The sequence below is a fragment of the Peromyscus leucopus genome, chromosome 12, assembly GCF_004664715.2.
Source record: "Peromyscus leucopus breed LL Stock chromosome 12, UCI_PerLeu_2.1, whole genome shotgun sequence".
In the NCBI taxonomy this organism is placed as follows: Eukaryota; Metazoa; Chordata; class Mammalia; order Rodentia; family Cricetidae; genus Peromyscus; species Peromyscus leucopus.
In genome coordinates, this window is record NC_051073.1 from 75682331 (window position 1) to 75702385 (window position 20055).

Sequence of the window (20055 nt, forward strand, 5' to 3'; positions counted from 1 at the left end):
GTCTGTGCCTTTAAGAACTAGCCTCATTGAGCCGGGCGTGGTGGCGCACGCCTTTAATCCCAGCACTCGGAGCAGAGGCAGGCAGATCTTTGTGAGTTCGAGGCCAGCCTGGGCTACCAAGTGAGCTCCAGGAAAAAAGGCGCAAAGCTACACAGAGAAACCCTGTCTCGAAAAAACCAAAAAAAAAAAAAAAAAAAAAAAAAAAGAACTAGCCTCACAAAGAAAGGGGAGTGCTCCCTCCTTCCAACCTCCCTGCTGTGAGTGAGAGATTTGGAAGAGCCTCCCTGGAGACTTGTAAACTTAGAAAACACCTTACTTTTGCATTCTGTACCTAAAGTCTCCAGTGGTGGCTTTGGGGACTGTGATCTGGGCCAGGCCAGTTTCAAGTCCCCAGAAATGATGGTGCCAGCTCCAGGAACAAAAGAACAGAGTCAGGATGTCTGATGGTAACCAATTAACCACGAGATACCCCTCTCCAGAGATAATAAGACCAGACCCCGGAGATGAGTTGTAAAACTCCTGACAGGGCAAACAGATAAGATAAAATAAGATAAAGTCCAGACTTGGGAAAAACTTGACCAATCAAGGATGGACCCATACTAAGCCCCTCCCCTCTAAGAAATTTTATGGGTTTTGCCTATAAAAACTAACTTCCCCAAGAGAGAGGCACTCCTCCCTGCCTCACTGTATTGGGTGTAGGAATGAGTCCCTGTCTAGACTTGTATCTGCAGAATAAACCTTGCTGTTGCATTCTGGACATCCAAGATCTTCGGTGGTCTCTTTGGGGGGTCACAATCTGGGCATAACAGTAACCATGTCTTAAACTTTGTTGTACACACAGGACTGAATTAATTATCACCAGAAAACTTTTTCTCAAAATGTGCTGTGCTTAAATATGCCTAACATAAACTGTCCTTTGTTAGCCTCTAGAAGTTTGAACCAACAACAGCCACTGAGTTGTGTTGAGGAAGGCTTACTTCTTGCTTCACACTGATGATACCCTTCTGGCCTCTGTGATCACAGAGATCACTGGAGTGGGTTTTGAGGTTTCAAAATCCCACAGCCCATGACATCCAGTCTCTCTCTCTCTCTCTCTCTCTCTCTCTCTCTCTCTCTCTCTCTCTCTCTCTCTCCTCTCTCCCTTCCTTTCTCTCCTCCCTCCCCTACTCCATTTTGTGGATAAGATGTAAGCTCTCAGTTATTTCTCCAGTACCATGCCTGCCAGCCTGCCTGCCTCCATGCTTCCCACCATGATTACAGGCTAGTCCTCTGAAACTGTAAGCAAGCCCCAAATTAAATGCTTCTTTTTATAAGTTGCCTTGGTTATGGTGTCTCTTCACAGCAACAGAACAGTAACTAAGCCACAAGATATAATACATAAATCAAAAACATCAGTCTCTAGATTGGAAGTCATAGATCTTGAACAGAATGAGGAAAAAAAAATAATCAAAAACTTGAAATCAATTTAGCAGTCAAATGGGAGTTGCTGGGTCTAGAGAGATGGTTCAGCAGTTTAAGAGCACTTAATGCTCTTGCAGACAACCTGGATTCAAATTATAGCAGCTACACTGGGTGGTGGTGGTGCATGCCTTTAATCATAGTACTCTGGAGGCAGAGGGTGGCTGATCTCTGTGAGTTCGAGGCCAGCCTGGTCTACAAAGGGAGTTCAGGACAGCCAGGACTACACAGAGAAACCCTGTCTTGAAAAACCAAAACCAAAACCAAACAACAACAAAACAAAACAAAACAAAAAACAAACACCAAAAAACCCCAAAACAAACCAAAAACAAATTACAGCACCTACATGGGGGCTTAAAGACATCCTTAACTATTTTTCCAGGGGATCTGGCACCCACTTCTGATCTCCAAAGGCACCAGGTGCACTTGCGAGTGTACACACACACACACACACACACACACACACACACACAATGCACTTACACACATGCAGGCAAAACATTCATACATATGAACTAAAAGTAAATAAAAGTTGCCAATCACATTGGTATTTTCTTTAAAAATAATTTAAGGATGTAATCTAAAAAAGTTGAGAAGAAAAAATACATAAGAAAGAAGGCAACGAGTTCCAGATACAACCCTAACTCAGAAGCAGAAATCGGACTGTGCGGATGCAGTTGCCTCACAACGTGAAAATTAATCTGCCCTTAGATGAACACAGATTATTACAACGACACAATTTAAAACTAGAAAAACAGACCCAAATTCAGTGTTCTAAGTATGGAGAAATAAAATGTAGCACATTTTTGAACAGCTGTACCACTGAGCCTTATCTGCAGCCCTCCAATTTTTCATTCACCTGCTTCCTCGGCTAGACCTTCTGATCCTTCAGGGGCAACGATGATCTTTTTCATCTCTGTAACCCAATACACAGCAAAAACGGTTTGCTACTAGGTGATAGACACATGTGAATGAATTAAATTTAAACCGGGAGGTGAGGGCGTGGATCGACACTCTCTGCATCTTCTTAAGCTCGCAGCAAGGCCTTTCCTCACAATAACAAAATAACTCCAAACGTGCCCGGGTCCAACCTCCCTTAGAAGCTCCGGGGCTATCCACAGGCTCCGCCCCCTGCCCTAGGAGGCCGGACAGGCACCAGGAGCATAAGTGCGCCTGCGCAGACGCGCGAGCCGAGCCCAAGCTTCCAGGCGTTTAAGTCCGTTTTTGCACCTTCGGCGTGAGGAGTGGGACTAGCGCAGCCGCTCCTCCGCACTTCCGCCCGCAAACGCTGCTTCTGCTCCTCCGGCAGGCTCCGGCCGCCGCCGTCACCTGGCAATCACCGCCCAGGCCACGCCCATCACCTTCTGCCGAGGGGGAAGGGCAAAGGGGCGTGGCCTCTGTAGACTGGCCGAGGTGCTCTGGCCTCTTAGGCTTCTGAGCCGCCCCGTGTCTGGTGGCAGCGAAGGGCAGCTTGCTGGGGCGTCCTTGGCCTTTCCTGCATGGTAGCTGGGGGACTGTGCACCAAGCCCAGGACATTTACCCTCCCTCACAGCCTGTGGAGGTAGCCATGCTTCTGCAGAAGGTCCCGCAAAGGACTATACTTGCGGACTCGGTACTCATCTAATTACCTTAATGTTGTGCAGTGCGGGGCTGAAGAGGCATCAGAAGAAGGGCAGAGCGAGCCAGATGCGCGTTCCTCATCGCCGGTGGACACTTGGCTCCTCCTGGCCAAAGGACAGAACATTCTGCTTTACCACCAAGTGCCTGTTTCAGCCAGTAGGCTCATTACTGATAGACTTGGGGGCTGCTGTTACAGCAAGTGGCAGGCCCTTTCTGGAGAAGGATGTCCCATCTCTGGGAAACTCAGGACTCAGACACGCTGTTCATTATTGTCGAAGAGTTTTGCTGCTGTCGGAACCTGCTGTTCAGAGACAGATAATGCCTTTCTCTAGCAGATGTTTGACTGAGTGGAGAGAGGAGATAATAGTAAGTGGATGTGAGGAGGAGGGCTGACTCGGATTTATACCACCATCACTTTTAAAGAGTTAATTTTTCAGAGCTGGGAAGATGGTTTAGTTGGTAAAACGTTTGCCATACAAGCATGAGGAGCCGAGTTCAGATCTCCAGCACCCATGTAAAAAGGTATATAGTTCATTTCTGTCAGATCTAAGTGCCTGAAGACAAAGCAAGGCGGAAGAGGGAGAACAGAGAAGAAGAGAATTCTTACCATGGACCGTAAAACAAGCAGTGAATTCACTAACATCTGTGGTCTCATCTTTACGCTTAGAGACCTAACAATTCAGGTCAGTGGTGCCGCATAATATCCATTTACCAATACTTGAACATGAGCGTGGTCTATGGATCATCGTCCCCTGAAAGCATGCCAAGTATGGAGAATCCTGTGCCATTCCCACGCTTAGCCAGTTCAAATGGTCCTCAGGTGGTCTCTGTCCATATTAATGTTTGAGAATCACTACCATAAATCAATGTATGCAGCAAGTATTAATCTGCAGAAGAAATTTAAAACTTATCGTGCACGTGGTCCTAGGTTTTATCACCAACACCACACACACACACAAATAAGCTGTACGTGAATTGCTGCTGTTGAATTTTGGAGGCAGGCTTTTTCTAGATATCCATTGCCATTTTATGTGACTTCACATCATGGGCACATTCCTTCAGCAATAAACACGTAGTCTGTCAGTATAACCGAGGGGTAAGCCTAGCATACACAGGGTTTGATTGCCAGTGCAGCAAAAATAATGATAACTTTATCCAATTTGGCATGGGAGAAAACATTTTTTTTAACTTAATCCCAATCTTTGACAAAAATACTTTAGTTCCACATGTACATTTTCATCAAGGATATCGTTGCACCAGTAAATACATGCAACCTTAGGTGTAAAGCTCTTTGGGGTTATGAATCTTCAGAGGGTTCTGTATGTCCTCTCACAGGTAAGGCTTCATGACAGAATCACTGATATCTCCATTTCCCCAATGTTTTCAACCATCTGGAGCTATTATTTTCAGCAGAAAACAAAATCATAGGAAGACTCAATAACAAAATGGTGTCAGACACTAAGGAAAGATGTTGTAGTTGACACTGTGGAGTAGCTGAAACAAAAGAAGAGATCAAGTGTTCATATAGAAAACAGGTTGTTAAAGGTCTTACAGGCTAGTGTCTGAACCTTGAAGGTTCTAGGCCATTCTGAGCTACATAGGTCCATAGGAAGACCCTGACACAAAACCAAACCAAACCAAAGAAATCTCACACAGGATATCTTGAATTGGTGGCACACACCTCTAATCTCAGCATTCAGAAGACTGAGGCAGGAGGATTGCGGTACCAGGATCATCCTAAGCTACACAACAGAGACTGTGTCTTAAAACAAACACAGTTTCATGGTTTGAATGTGAAATTCCTCCACCCACAGCCTCATGTGTCTGAACACTTAGTCCCTATCTGGTGGCACTATTTTGGAGTGCTTTGGAACATTTCTAATAAGTGGATCACTGTGGGCAGCAAAGGTCACAGGTTATATCTTACTCTGATTCACCTCAATAGGATTTTAAGTAACTTCCCACCTGGTCTCCTTGCTTATTCCTTTTCCCTTCTCCAGTTTAAAGGTGGTAAAAAAAATGAAAGTCCATGCTGTTTAGGAAGCACCATTGTTAGAGTGCTTGCCTTGTATGCACAGAGCCTGGTGGTGATAATGTAGCTGTAATCCTAGCCCTCAGCTGTGGAAACAGAAGGATCAGGTGTTAAGGTCCGTACTGACTTGGCCCAATATCTCCATTCCCTCAGTTAGGAATCACACCGAAGAGGTAGTGTTGATAACTGAGATCTGTGGTGATATTTTATTTGTGCTGAAATGTGATTTTCATTGTATGTTAATAAATAAAGTTGCCTGGAGATCAGAGGTAAAAGCAAGCCATTAAGCATAAGTCCAGTGGTGGAAGCACACGTCCTTAATCTGATCACATGGCAGGCAGAGTCTCTGTGTGGTCAAGGACACAGCCAATCGTGGTGACACGAGCCTTTAATCCCAGTACCAACCATAGAGACCTAGAGGTCTGTGTAGACAGGCAGTGACGAGGAAGTCATGTGGTTGGGTTTAGAGCCAATGAGAAGGCAGAACAGAAAGGTAATAAAAAGACAAGTCAGAAAGGAAGAAACTCTCTTCTCTGGGAAGCAACGAGATGAGAGGTAAGATAAGGTCGCCATGACTCTCTGATCTCTTTAGCTATTTACCTCTGTATTTGGTTCTGTGTTTCTTATTTACTAAGACTGTTTAGAATTTTGTCTACAGAGATCCCTTGTAAAGATGTGCCTGGCCTTGGAAAAAGGGGCTCTGTCTTTATTGACTCTATTAATAGTCTGAATGGAAATGTAATGTAAGTGATCTAGATCAAAATAGAGGATTTCTATATGGCCATCACACTTGACCTAAACATTGGAAGATGGTCTAAGAAAAGACAGTTTTGTCACACACCTGCTGTGGGATGTTAATGTATGTCCTGTGGGAGCCCTTCTTGGGTTCCTTGTGGCGTTACCCAGCAGGTCCGTATAGAGGATGATTAGGACCATGGGCCTGAGTGCAGGTGTTTGAGATGGTCTGTACTTGGCTGTGCTGGGGGATGGTCTGTATGTCAAGTTGTTCTGATTGGTTAATAAATAAAACCTGATCGGCTGTGGCTAGGCAGGAAGGATAGGCGGGACTAACAGAGAGGAGAAATAAAAGGACAGGAAGGCAGAAGGACTGGCTGCAGCCGCCGCCATGACCAGAGACACTGCAGCCGCCGCCATGACCAGCAGCATGTGAAGACGCTGATAAGCCACCAGCCACGTGGCGAGGTATAGATTTGTAGAAATGGATTACTTTAAGATATAGATTTATAGAAATGCGTTACTTTAAGATATAAGAATAGTTAACAAGAAGCCTGCCACGGCCATACAGTTTATAAGCAATATAAGTCTCTGTGTTTACTTAGTTGGGTCTGAGCGGCTGTGGGGCTGGCGGGTGAGAGAGATTTGTCCTGACTATGGGCAAGGCAGAAAAACTCAAGCTACACACACCCAAAAATCAAGTTTAAAAATGACTTGATATTCATTCACTTAACTGTTTTTCTTCAAACCACTCCAGTTTCCTGCTGTAGGAGCACAAAGAGAAGCGATCCCTTCCTGACTGCTAGAAGGGCAGACTGATCATATATAGTCTGACTATTGATAATGACTTTACGTGGGGGAAGTGAATTCTACCTTTTGTATCTTGCCTAGGGAGAAAGTGGGGGCGGGGAGGGGTGGTGGTGGCAGGGGAAGAAGTCAAGAGAAGGTCGGGGAGAAAAGTGATTTGAGTCCTTCCTTTTAGGGTATCATTTCTGACCCCAGCACTGCACATCTGACTGTCCTACCCATGAAGCCCAAATGTACAGGTTGAGGGGAGAGCATCAGTGAGAAACTGTGAGCAGCCGGGGACTCTGAGATGTAGAAAGTGTGGACTCAGGAAAGAGTCAGGGGGCAGATTTTAGCCCCCATATGGTTTAGCCTAGTGACACAGAATGCCGTTGGATAATAGGCACACCCCTATGGAAGAGTCTCTACCTCCAGGTCATCATCAGCCTTTACTTCAGTACCTGTCCCTGTGTGGAGTATTGTTGGAGTTCCAGGCGGACTCGAAAACTTAAAACATGAAACACATCCAGGAACGAATATCAGTCATTTATTCCTTCAAGAGGGAACAAAACATCTGCAACTCCGGGAAGTCAAGTCCTGCCGTCTGAGTTGTTTGCAAATGGACGTACTAAGTGCTGGTCACCATTGTCACAGGAGCCCTTGTCTCTCCCGTCAGTAGTGCTGCTTGAGGAGAAAAAGAGCATTTCCCAGGTCTGCCTTGTCATTTCCAGGAAAGTCAGCCAGCAGGTTTGGGTTCAAACTTCTTCATGAAGCCATCTTCCTGTGAGAAGAAAGTGCAGACTGAAGACTCAGTGAGATACTCTCACCACGAGTAGTCATTTCATTCTCCCCATTGTTCTCTACTCCAAAGCCAAATCCCTTTAGAATATAGCCACCCAATAGAAATACAGCTGAGCTACATATGTTAGCTTCAAGGGATTTTGCAGCCATATATTAAGAAGTGTCTTTGTCAGTCTTCTATTGCTGTGAAGAGACACCATGACCAAGGTAGTTCTTAATTTAACTGGAGGCTAGCTTATAGTTTCAGAGGCTTAGTCCATTATCATCATGGCAGGAAGCAAGGGGCACGCAGGCAGGTAAGAACTAAGGTGGCATGCAGTAGCTGCTAAGAGCTACATTCTGATCTGATCCATAAGCAGAGAGAGAGACAGACTCTGGGGTTGGCATGACATACTTCCTCCAACAAGGCCACGCCTCCTAATCCTTTTAATCCTTTCAGAGAGTGCCACTCCCTGAGGACTAAGCCTATGGAGCCATTCCTATTCAAACCACTACAAGAAGTAAAAAAGTAAAAAGAATTTGAAAACTTATCTAATTCAATGTGGATTTAGTATATGAGTATTCTTTTGGAGTGTAGACAGTATGGAGTCATTATTGAGATGTTATATTCTGAAATCCAAAGACTAGTACTTTCATCTTCATTCAAACTAGCCCTGCTTCTGTTGCTCACAGCCTGTAAGCTCCAGGGAAAGGAATTCTCCAGTTTTTTGTGTGTATTGTTTTCCTGTCTTTTTCTTTCAGTTGCCTAGCACTGAAAATTAAATTTATATTTATAAATTGTGTTATACTGAGAATTATTGTTATTATTTGTTTGTTTTTCGAGACAGGGTTTCTAACAGCTGTGACTGCCCTAGAACTTGCTTTCTAGACCAGGCTGGCCTTAAATTCACAGAGATCCACCTGCCCCTGCCTCCCAAGTGCTGGAGTTAAAGTACCACTGCCCGGCTGTACTGAGAATTATAAGAACTCATAGTAAATCCAAATTCAACTAATGTTCTTGAGTCTAAGAAAATACTGATTATTTCCACTATAATTATTTTTTAATCTGGACTTTTTTTTTTTAAATTAGGAAAATCCAGACTGATAGAAATGCCTGTCTAGGACATTGAATTCCAGGATTCAAGCCCCAGAACACACATGCACGCACACACGCACGCACACGCCAAAATCCCAACAAACTGTAGCGCATTGTAACAATATTTTAACAACTTGAAATCTATAATTATATTACATTTTCATTGGAAATTACTTCTATCTGCATGCTAACTCTTATGTTATCTATTGAGGATACTGAGAATGAGGGGGAAAATTTACCTAAGATAATACAACTCACAGTGTGTATTGGCACACACCATGTTCTCAATACTTATGAAAAGCATCACCCTCCATTGCATCCAAGATATTTAGAACATTTGCCTTTCTTCCCTGTTAACCACATGCCCAAAGCTTGGCCTTGGGAAAAATAGGAGATAGAAGTATGTGTCACAGGGAAACATTCCCCGCAGGGATGAGGGACTCAGCCATTTCTTCCTGCCATGGTACTCCAGAGGAAATTCCAGTTTATAGAGGACCATTGTTTTGATCGTCTGATAGTCAAAGGGAAGAAAACAAGTTGTTTTATTTATAATATTTTTACTCTTGCAAGTAGGGTTACCTATAAAACCTTTGCTTTTTAATACACTTGGGAGGACTTCTATCTATCTAATGAAATGTAAGCTCCAAAGGAAACCCCTTTCCTTCATTATTCTTGACATCTCAGGCACCAACCCTAGTTGCAGATAGCTGTAACAGCCATATGTCTCCACCATTAGAAAGTCTTGGGGTGTTTCTAGAATCTTTTCTTCCCATTTCCTATTTCTCAAGCCACTTTAGCTCTCATATATTTTTTAAGCAGGGAGGTTAGACATAAAGCACTTGGCCAAGCCTCCCACTGAAGGCAAAGTCCCATCCTTAGAGCTCAGTCCCCCTTGTAGATCTTAGTTTAGATGCAGAAGAATTAATGATGAGTGGTAAATTCTGTCATTTCATTCTGTGTATTCTACTCTGCCATACCTGGAAACCGTAGAGGAAGAAGGGAGTGTAAGGGCTCAAAGCAGTGATTCCAAGTCACAAAGCATCTACTTCTATAATCATCCTGGCAGGCATGAAATAATGTAAAGATATACTTTTGGTCCTCCCTTTGGTATTAGGACACTGATACCATTGATGCCAAGAATCTTATACTGGGAGAAGGAACAAGCCAGGACCCTTGAGGAAGCCAGGAGGACTTATTTTCTGAGAAGAAACTTAAAACGTATCATATTGCTTTTCAGGAGACTGAAGCTCAGACAATGGTAGAGGGGGTCAGGAGGGAGGGACTAGCTTGACCAGCACTGCTGAGCTATGGATACCTCTTGATTTTATTCAAAACTAAACCTCTGATAGGATCCTGAGGATGGTCTTGATGGAGGAGTCAATAAACCTCTTTGTTCCTCTTCCCAGTGTACTCTCATAGCCAACATCAATAGGCCTTCTTAGGGTGCCATCTTGTGTTGTCAGGGCAGCATTCATGGAAAGTGGTCCGGTGGGGCTGAAGCAAAGAAAAGAGTTAATTTATCAGTCTTTCATTTCTGCTCTCCACTACTCATTGTGTCTTTAATTGGTTAGCGAGTGTCTTAGTTACGTTTATATTTCTGCGATAAAACATCATGGCCAAGGCAAATTATAAAAGAAAATATTTAATTTGGGGCTTAAAGTTTCAGAAGGTTAGAGTCCATGACCATCATGGCAGGAAGCATGGTATCTGGGAGGCAGAAATGGCACTGGAACAGTAGCTGAGAACTCGCATTTTGATCCACAAGTAGGAAGAAAACACACACACACACACACACACACACACACACACACACACAATGGCAAAAGGTCTTTTGAAACCTCAAAATTTGCTCCCAGTAATAGCACCTCCTCCAATAAGGCCATACCTCTTAATCCTTCCCAAACAGTTCCAACAACTGTAGACCAAGTGTTCAAATATATGAGCCTATGGAAGCCATTTTCATTTGAACCACCATATTGGGATTCAGAGTCACGCTTTGGACCCTAACATAGGTACCACTTACACATCAAGTATAGGAACTGTGCAGCTGAGGATGCCTAAAGAGATCTTCCTTCAACATATACTACCCCTCTGTTACAACCTGGGTGGGTTAGCAATTCTAAAGAGCTATGCTGATCACCCCAAGCTTATAAAAAGCCTCTTGAGGCAATACCAGGCTTGTTCTCCTAAGAACAAGAGGGGCTGAGCTCCAATAGACACATGACAATCTAATCAAGAGGATAGCCCTTGTAACCATATGACCACATTTTAGAATATCTGTACTCTTTCCAGGATGGTTGCACTTAAAGCCATCGTGCAGTCAAACAAACCTATGGAGTCGGGGAGGACAAAAAGACTCACAACTGGACAATGTGCAGAGAGAGGAATTTTGGAACACTCAGTCCTAAGTGATATGCTTCAAGTCTGCCCCTCATGGTTCAGGGACCTATGCAAAAGAGGAGGTGGAAAGATTTCAAGAGCCAAAGGTGACGAACCACTCCAAGGAAACACTGTCCTCCAGATGTAACAGGATTGACGCACATATGAACTCATAGAGCCCATGGCAGTGCAGGTGGCACCTTCACAGGGGCGAGCCAGACAGGGTCCCCACTCTTAGAGAGGGAAGTGGACAGAGTTCCTACTCCTAACCAAGAAGCTATTTGCAACCAATACCTATGGGCAGAGGAAAAATAAGTTTTCTACAATGTCAAATAGATGGCATTTGCAGAGTTCTTGGCCTAAGTCCTCATGTTGATGCTAGACTTCACTGACCACACTGCTTACTGTTCCGTGCGTTAATAGCTTCTGCACACAGCTTGTTGCTCATTCTGGTGTGACCTCCTGGTGTACAGACTTGCCTTTCTATATCATTCAGCTCCACGGCCACACCTAGCAGCAGTGCAGTAAATAAACTTCCAATTAGATGGTGATGAATGAGTACAGCGTATATTGGCACCTTCCCCACACTCTAACTTCCAAGGCCTTTGTGAAGTGGTAGAGAAAGCTGAATTACTCGGGCCTAAGTGTTACATAGCTGCTACAATATTAGTAGGCTTGAAGGACATCATAATTAATAGTTTAAAACCCAGGACTACAACTACAGTCAACTAATCAGTGGTCAAGAAGAATGGGACCTGAGTCATATCTCTGACCCTGGAAGGGAACATGACATCTTGAACTGCTAAGAAAACTTTAGTTGATAACTGTCAAAACCTGGTTCTGGAGAAACCTGGTAACTGCCAATACCTGATTATTGAGAAAATGACCTTAATTAAAAAAAAAAAAAAAAAAAAAAAAAGATCTGATCCCCATTAGGGAATCTTCAAAAGCATGGTCCTGAAATCTCAAACTGCTAGCCTCAGATTGCTGCAACTTGGCATCACCAGGCTGCAGCCTATTGCCCTGTGATCCACACTTTAGCCTGAACCAAACTTTAATCAACCAGAACTGCTCTTATTTGTATGACTCTGACTTGCACAGGCCCTATTCACATGGCCAGGAATGCATAATTGAGAACTGTGTGCACTACAGTTTATGCTGACCTCCCAGACTAGGTAATCTGAACTGCATTTCTTTGCAGGGGATGAACTACATGACAGGAAAGTACACAAGGAAAGTCCCCCTTACTATGAAAGTAGTTTGCTCAAATGGAGACACCCCCACACCTGTCTCCCGCCCACTGCCCTGTGCTCTAGGGGATACTGTAGTTACTTCCCAGCCTGCCTCCCTTCTGTAGTCTACTCTATAAACTATTATTCCTGTTCTGGGCTAAAGAGTGAATTTGTTAACTCTACACTCATGCCTGCCCTACTACTGTAGTGGCTGAACACTAAGCCTGCTACAAAAATCTTATAAAATTACTATCTAGCAAGAGGCCTCTGATAATGAGCAAGGGATACCATATTCACTCCCCATAAGAGTCAATCCGAATGGTCTTGTGAATCACCCACACAGAAAAACACCCATCAGGGGGCTTTGGAATAAAGCTGCTTAAAACAGAAATTGACATAATACTATCTTTGGTCCTGTTAACTTACCCCTGTTGAGAGTGCCAGACTTTACTCTGTAGTAAGGACTGTCTACCTCCTGTACTATCTTCTTAAAATGTCTCATCAGAATTCTCTCCATAGAGATAACAAGGACCAGGGAGAAGAGGCAGAGCCAGGGTGAAGTTTTTTATGTATTTTTTTTTCTCTTAGAACACAAAAGGGGAGAAAAATTGGGTAAAATTTGGACTTGTCTTTTTGTGGCAAGGATGTGGGGAAAGGAGAAAACATTTTCTTTGGTGGTGGGAGTGCAAATTTGTATGGTCACTATGACAATCAGTGTGGTGGTTCCTCAGGAATCTGGGGATAGATCTACCTGAAGATCTAAATATACCACTCTTGGGCATGTACCCAAAGGATTCTACCTCCTCCTACAGAGACACTTTTTCATCCACATTCATTACTGTTCTAGTCTAGATGTCCATTGACTGATTGAGAAGATATTGAAAATGTGGTACATTTACACAAAGGAATTTTGTGTTTTTTTTTTAAGCTGAATGAAATTCCATTGTGTAATTAGACTAGAACATCCTTGCCAGCATGAGCTGCCATTTGTCTTATTGATGATTTTGGTTGACTGGTATAAAATGAAAGTAGTTTTAATTTGCATTTCCCTGATGGCTAATGATGTTAGCCATCAAGATTTCTTTAAATGCTTCTCAGCCATTTGTGTTTCATCTCTTGAGAATTCTCTGCTTAGTTCTATTCCATTTTGAACTGGGTTATTTTCTTGATGTTCAGTGGTTTTAGTTTTTTATGTATTTTAGATACTAAGCCACTGTTCAATACATAATTGGTAAAGATCTTTTCCCATTCTGTAGCCTGATACTTTGTCTGAATGATGGCATCCTTTGCCATACAGAAGATTTTCAACTTCATGAGGTCCCAATTAGTAATGGTGGGTCCTAGTGCTTGTGCTACCGGTGTTCTGCTCAGGGAGCATTTTCATGTGCCAATGAGTTCAAGACTATTCCCCACTTTCACATCTATCAGATTTGGTGTATCTGGCCTTATGTTGAGCTCTTCAGTCCATTTGGAATTAAGTTTTGTGCAGGATCATATGTATGGATCTATTTGAATTCTTCTCCACATAGCTGTCCAGTTTGACCAGCCGCATTTGTTGGAGATGCTTTTTGTTTTACTGCTCTGGAGGGAAAGGTATTCTGACTGTTCGGGAAGTCAAGCTATTCCTGGAGCTGCAATAGGACAGACAGCTCAGCTCTGGAGGGAAAGGTATCTTGAATGCAAAGTCAGGCTATACCTGAAGCTGGGATGCAGTAGGGGATGGTCTCCCTGCAGTATATAGCAATCCTGCTCCTCTCCTGGAGAAAGCCATCACAGTTGAGCTTTGTTCTGCCTACCCCCCGCCCCCCATTTAGGGGAACTTCCCAGAAGAGCACTGCTTCTTCTCCTCTCTGGCCCAAAATGTTGCTTCTTCAGCTTCACTCTGCTAAATGGGAAACCCCTGCAGAAATGTAGCAGTCTCCTCAGGCTCTGGTGAAAAGCTGTTACATTTTTCTGCTCCACCTTACTCAGTCCCCTAAGGGATGTCTCAGCAAGGTTCTTTTGTTCTGCACCTGCAAATGAAGATCTTAATCTAACACTCTTTTAAGAAAGAGATTTATCACTCTGGAAGTTGCAAACAGCCCAGCACCAAAGTTCACACCGAAACCCTGCCGGTGGCCCTTTCTGATTTCATCTCTGTAACGCCACTGCTCAGAGGCACACAGGTAAGTTTGGTTTCTAACATTTTTTTTGTCAATTATAAGTTTTTGTTTTTAATGTTTTGAGGTAGGCAATTGGTTCCTTTGTTGAAGTACAAATTGAGACAAAGAAAATGCTATTCCTTTTAAAGTCCAGCATGCAACTCTACCAGCTGCACTAGTGGACAGCTGACAGAAGTGGAGTTAGAAGAGACAAGAGTATTGAATCTTGGGAGAACAAGGAAAGAGAGACCATGATAAATGAAGGCACTATGAGAATAGGGAGAAGCAGAGTGCTAGGGAGGTTCCCAGGAATCCACAAAGATGACTCCACCATAGACTACTGGCAATGGTTGAGAGGGTGCCTGAGCTGACCTACTCTGGTAATCAGATGGCTGAATACCCTAACTGTCATCATAGAGCCTTCATGCAGTGACTGATGGAAGCAGATGCAGAGATCCACAGCCGGGTCCCAGGTGGAGCTCCAGGAGTCCAATCAATGAGAGAGAGGAGAGATTCTATGAGCAAGAGATATCAAGACCATGATTGGAAAAAGTACAGAGACAACTAGCCAAACTAGTGGAAACACATGAACTGTGGACCAATAGCTGAGGAGCCCCCATGGTACTGGACTAGGCCCTCTGGATAAGCAAGACAGTTGTTTAGCTTGAACTGTTTAGGGGGCCCCCAGGCAGTGGGATGGGACCTGTCCCTAGTGCATGAGCTGGCTTTTTGGAGCCTAGTGCCTATGGTGAGACACTATGTGCAGCCTTGGTGCAGGGAGGAGGGGCTTGGACCTGCCTTAACTGAATGTACCAGGCTCTGCTGACTCCCCATGGGAGACCTTGCCTTGGAGTAGGTGGGCATGGAGGTTGGGAGGAGGGAGGACAGGGGAATCTGTGGTTGGTATGTAAAATGAATAGAAAATCTGTTAATTAAAAAAAAGAAGAAAAAAGAAAGAGACTTATTAGGAAGGAGGAGTCCAGGAGAGTGGCTGCCTCTGCCAGGGTGGGAAGGAACAGCCCACAACTGAACAGGCAGAGATGTTTATATAGGGCTTCTTAGGGGTGGAGTTTCTTGATGGAGAAGATTTTCTACTCAGAGATTGGTTAGTTTTCCTGCTCAGGGATTGGTTGGTTTCCTTGATTGGAGGCAGAGATGGCTTTGGTTTCAGGGTCAAACTCTGTTTCTTTTACTGGCCCTTTTCAGCTTTTTGACTCTAATTCAAAGGCCAGGGCATATTTATTTCACTGGCTCTGATTCGAGGGACAAAGTATGTTTCTTTGGCACTGGTTTCAGAGTCAGGGCATGTTTCTTAGGTTCTGGGTTCAGGGATAAAGTGTTTCTTTCACTGGGTCAGGTCTCAGATTCAGGGTGTGTTTCTTTCACTGACTCTGGGTTCAGGGCCAGGGTGGGTTTCTTTGGCTGGCCCCTTTTCCCTACAATAAGTATGGACCTATTTGAATTCTTTTACATGTAGCTATCCATTTGACCAGCAGTATTTGTTGGAGATGCTTTCTTTTTTCAATTGTGTATTTCTGGCTTATTTTTTTTTTAATCAAAACCAGGTGCCCATAGGTGTGTGTACTTATTTCTGGATCTTCAATACAATTCTATCGATCAATGTGTCAGTTTTTATGCCAATACTGTACATACTCTGTAGTACAATTTGAGGTTGGGGATGGTGATATCTCCAGCAGTTCTTTTATTATTCAGGAAAGTGTTAGCTATCCTGAGATTTCTCTCTCTCTCCCTCCCTCCCCTTCCCTTTCTCTCTCTGTTTCCACATGAAGCTGAAAATTATCTTTTCAATTTCTGTGAAGAATCACGTTGAAATTTTTATAAGACTTGCACTGAATCTGTAGATTGCTTTTGGTAGAATGGCCATTTTTTACAACATTAATCCTACCTATCCATGAGCATGGGAGATCTTTCCATTGTCCAATGTCTTCTTCAATTTGTCTATTCAGTGTCTTAATGTTGGTCACTTGGTTAGGGTTATCCCAAGGTTTTTCTCATTTATTATTATTATTGTTGTTATTATTATTAAATAGATTTTTCTATTCATTTTATATACCAACCACAGATTCTTTACCCATGTTGAACCATCCCCATGTCTCTAGAATAATGCTAACTTGATCATGATGGATAATCTTTTTTATGTGTTTGAATTTGGCTTTTTAAGTATTTGTTGAGAATTATTCCAGCTATCTTCATAAGGCATACTGGTCTTTAATTTCCTTTATTGTTGAGTCTTTGTGTGGTTTAGTTTTCAGGATAATATTGGCTTAATAAAAAGAATTATACAATGTTCCTTCAGTTTCTATTTTTTGTAATAATTTGAGGAGTAATGGAGTTAATTCTTCTTTAAGGCATGATAGAATTCTGTGCTAAATTCATCAGTCCATAAACTCTGTTTGGAGTAGGAGACTTTTAATGCTTTTATTTCAGTAGGTGTTATTTCACTAGGAGGTCTGCTGTGGATATTGTTCTATATAAATAAAACACTGATGGCCAATGACCAGGCAGGAGGTAGGTGGGACAAGGAAAGAGGAGAATTCTGGGAAGCGGAAGGCTAGAGGAGAGACACTGCAGCCACCACCAGGAGAGGAGCATGTAGAGATGCCGGTAAGCCACCAGCCACGTGGCAAGCTATAGATTTATAGAAATGGGTTAATTTAAGATAAAAGAGCAGTTAGCAAGAAGCCTGCCACGGCCATACAGTTTATAAGTGATATAAGCGTCTGAGTGATTATTTTATAAGTGGATTGTGGGACTGCGGGGCTTGGGGAACCTGGAGAGAAGCCCTCCAGCTACAAATGGCGCCCAACGGCTCGAGTTTCCACCTTAAACCTGAGAATATTTAATAACCAATTCTAAACAGAGCCAAAACCAGGTTCCTGCTTCTTGTCTCATATGAGCAGCTAGACGCCGCAAAACGCAGGTTTGAACACTGGCGGGTTCCTGGCGAGTGCGTTTGACCGGCAGTATGGCGGGAATGAGGGGTCTGCCAGAGGCACATTATGCTGTGTAGTAGATTTAGTCTTTACTAGTATTTTTTTTTAAAAAAAGGTTTCTGGGCTACATGCTGCTTTGATAAAAGCTTAGACCCACTATTTCTGAGACTTGATGACTCCCAGAGCTGGCGAAAAACGTACCACTGCCATGTTGGGAAGCTGAAGTGGGCGGAGCTAGCAGCCACAGCGCCGTTTCAGGCTTAGAAGGATGCAGTTTAAAGCAATAGGCTCACAAAAAGACTGATTCAGATAACATCGTTTACAATGTGTGTAAAATATACGTAGGCTTAAAAGAGACAAAAAATTAATGTAAAAAGACACGTAAAGATGAATATTACACAGACAATCTGGATTGTGTTGTCTTTGGGATTTTTAACTGCAAAAAAACATTTGATCAAAAAAGATGTTGAATTAAACCAATATGTATATTTTAAAGGTAACTTGACTTCAAAATTTGGATTTAAGGATATGTTACTTTGGAAAAGAGGTTCTGCTTTTGTTTCCACAGAAAGCCAGAGGCTGTGGACTTGTTCCAGATTAAGATACATCAGGTTTCACCAGCCAAGACCCCCTGAAAGGACTCCGATGACACCATGGCCCAGATGATCCAACATCCAGATCGGTTTCAAGGCAACTGGTTCACACAATACAGCCTCACGGACTACCCCATAGGTCTAAAATTTTCTTTGCATCCCCATAAGATACAGCGCCCCCCTCCAGCAGGAAGTAGTAAGACATGCTACGCCCAAATTCCCAAATATACCAAGCTGGCTTTAGAGGTGGAATTGGCTCACTCCCCCTCTAAACCCAGACATATTGCTTTAAAAAAAAAATGGTTAAGAGATTCTTGTGTCCCAAATCAGAAGAGCCCTCTGGTGTGGGACAGAGAGAAACCAATATTTTTATTTAAAACAGGTTGATTATAAATGTGATCTCTTTCTAAAAAAGAAAAGGGGATATAATATAGATATATAGCAGGATATGGAGATGATAAGATAAAAGGGTAGATTAATGAACCTACTTTTAAAGAACAACTTGTTTAAAATGTTTTACATTGGTAAAAATTTTAGTTTATTAATACAAACTTAAAGTTAATTTTGTTATACTGTATATATATATTTCTATTCTTGTTTGAGGTATTATGTTTAACTCATTTAAAATTGTAATGGATGATTAAAAATAGATTAATAATCAGTCATCTATGATAATCATATTTGTAGCCATGTTAGTTAGGTCTTCTAGGTATACATAGATATATTTCAGATAGATAGGTAATCTTCAAACACTTCATAGACCTAGAGAATATGGCATTTAAATAACTTAGAATTCTGTTGACGTGAGACACAATTGCTCCTGGCTACACCAATTGATCCCGAGAGAATGTTGGGCTTCTAAGACATTTCCATTTGGAAGTTTGTCTTTTGGCACAAAATGGCCTACTGGGCAAAGAACTGCCCTTGCCTTGATGGCTGACAGTACAAATGCAATGCTCTCCTTTCTGGACAAGCGGGACACAAGGAAAGCGACCACTGTACTCTGCCAAGACAGGGTAAGATGGTCTTTCAGAAATCCTGCTTCTGAAAATGGTCTGTCAGATACTCTAGGCCTGTAGCCAATTTGAATGCACCAACAATGCTGAGAAACATCAGGTGACTGTCCAGGCTGCCAGCTGTCTTGGTCTACTCTTGCAAGATTCCCGAAGTTGCTTGCATCCGTCTACCATTTCTCAGGTACCATTATGTTCCTTCTCAGGTCTTTGATGTGGTTGAAAACTAGATAGTTGTAATTTCCTCAGTTATGATAAAAGATAAGTTAGATATAAAACCTTAAACTCACAAATATAAGATAGATAGGACATCTTCTTTAATATTGTAACTATAATTCTTGCTCGGTAATTGTTTTGTTATATGTAATTTTACCATGTTAAAGTTAAAACCTTCCTTTTTAAAAAAAAGAAAAAAGGGGAAGTGCTGTGGATATTGTTCTATATAAATAAAACACTGATGGCCAATGACCAGGCAGGAGGTAGGTGGGACAAGGAAAGAGGAGAATTCTGGGAAGCGGAAGGCTAGAGGAGAGACACTGCAGCCACCACCAGGAGAGGAGCATGTAGAGATGCCGATAAGCCACCAGCCACGTGGCAAGCTATAGATTTATAGAAATGGGTTAATTTAAGATAAAAGAGCAGTTAGCAAGAAGCCTGCCACGGCCATACAGTTTATAAGTGATATAAGCGTCTGAGTGATTATTTTATAAGTGGATTGTGGGACTGCGGGGCTTGGGGAACCTGGAGAGAAGCCCTCCAGCTACAGAGGTCTATTTAAATTGCTTATTTGATCTTGATTTTACTTTAGTAGGTTATATATATCAAGAAATTAATCTGTTTCTTAGGTTTTCCAGTTTGGTAGAGTACAGAATTTTTAAGGTATGTCCTTATGATTCTCTATATTTCCTTGGTGTCTGTTGTAATGTTCCCCCTTTTTTCTCTAATTTTATAAATTTTGATCCCCTTCTCCATATTTTAGTTCATTCTGCTAAGGGTTTGTTAATTTCATGTTCTCAAAGAACAGCTTCATTTCATTGATTTTTTTTGGGGTGTGTGTGTGTGTGTGTGTGTGTGTGTGTGTGTGTGTGTGTGTGTGTATGTGGCATGTGCTTCTATCTCTTCATTTCAGCCATGAGTTGACTATTTTTTTTGCTGTCTATTCCTTTTGGGTGTTATCTTCTCTTTCTCCTCCTCCTCTTCCTCCTCCCTCCTTCTTCTCTTTTTCTTTCTCTTTTT

At 42.6% G+C, this 20055-nt stretch overlaps 2 long non-coding RNA genes across 3 annotated transcripts in view; both read left to right on the forward strand.

Annotated features, from left to right (window-relative positions):
• Window positions 1–2745: 2745 nt before the first annotated feature.
• LOC114680975 lies at window positions 2746–11656 on the forward strand. 2 transcript variants are annotated; one of them, XR_005092558.1, is made up of 2 exons: window positions 2746–3761; window positions 10800–11656. It is a non-coding gene; the product is annotated as an uncharacterized LOC114680975 (long non-coding RNA). The 2 variants fall into 2 exon arrangements; XR_003732856.1 differs by lacking the exon at window positions 10800–11656 and adding an exon at window positions 6828–7839.
• Window positions 11657–11791: 135 nt separating this feature from the next.
• LOC114680974 overlaps window positions 11792–20055 on the forward strand; it is an 18735-nt gene continuing 10471 nt past the window's right edge. Inside the window, exons 1-2 of the long non-coding RNA XR_005092557.1 lie at window positions 11792–14283; window positions 19665–19698. This is a non-coding gene — a long non-coding RNA (uncharacterized LOC114680974). The remainder of the gene's footprint in view (window positions 14284–19664; window positions 19699–20055) is intronic.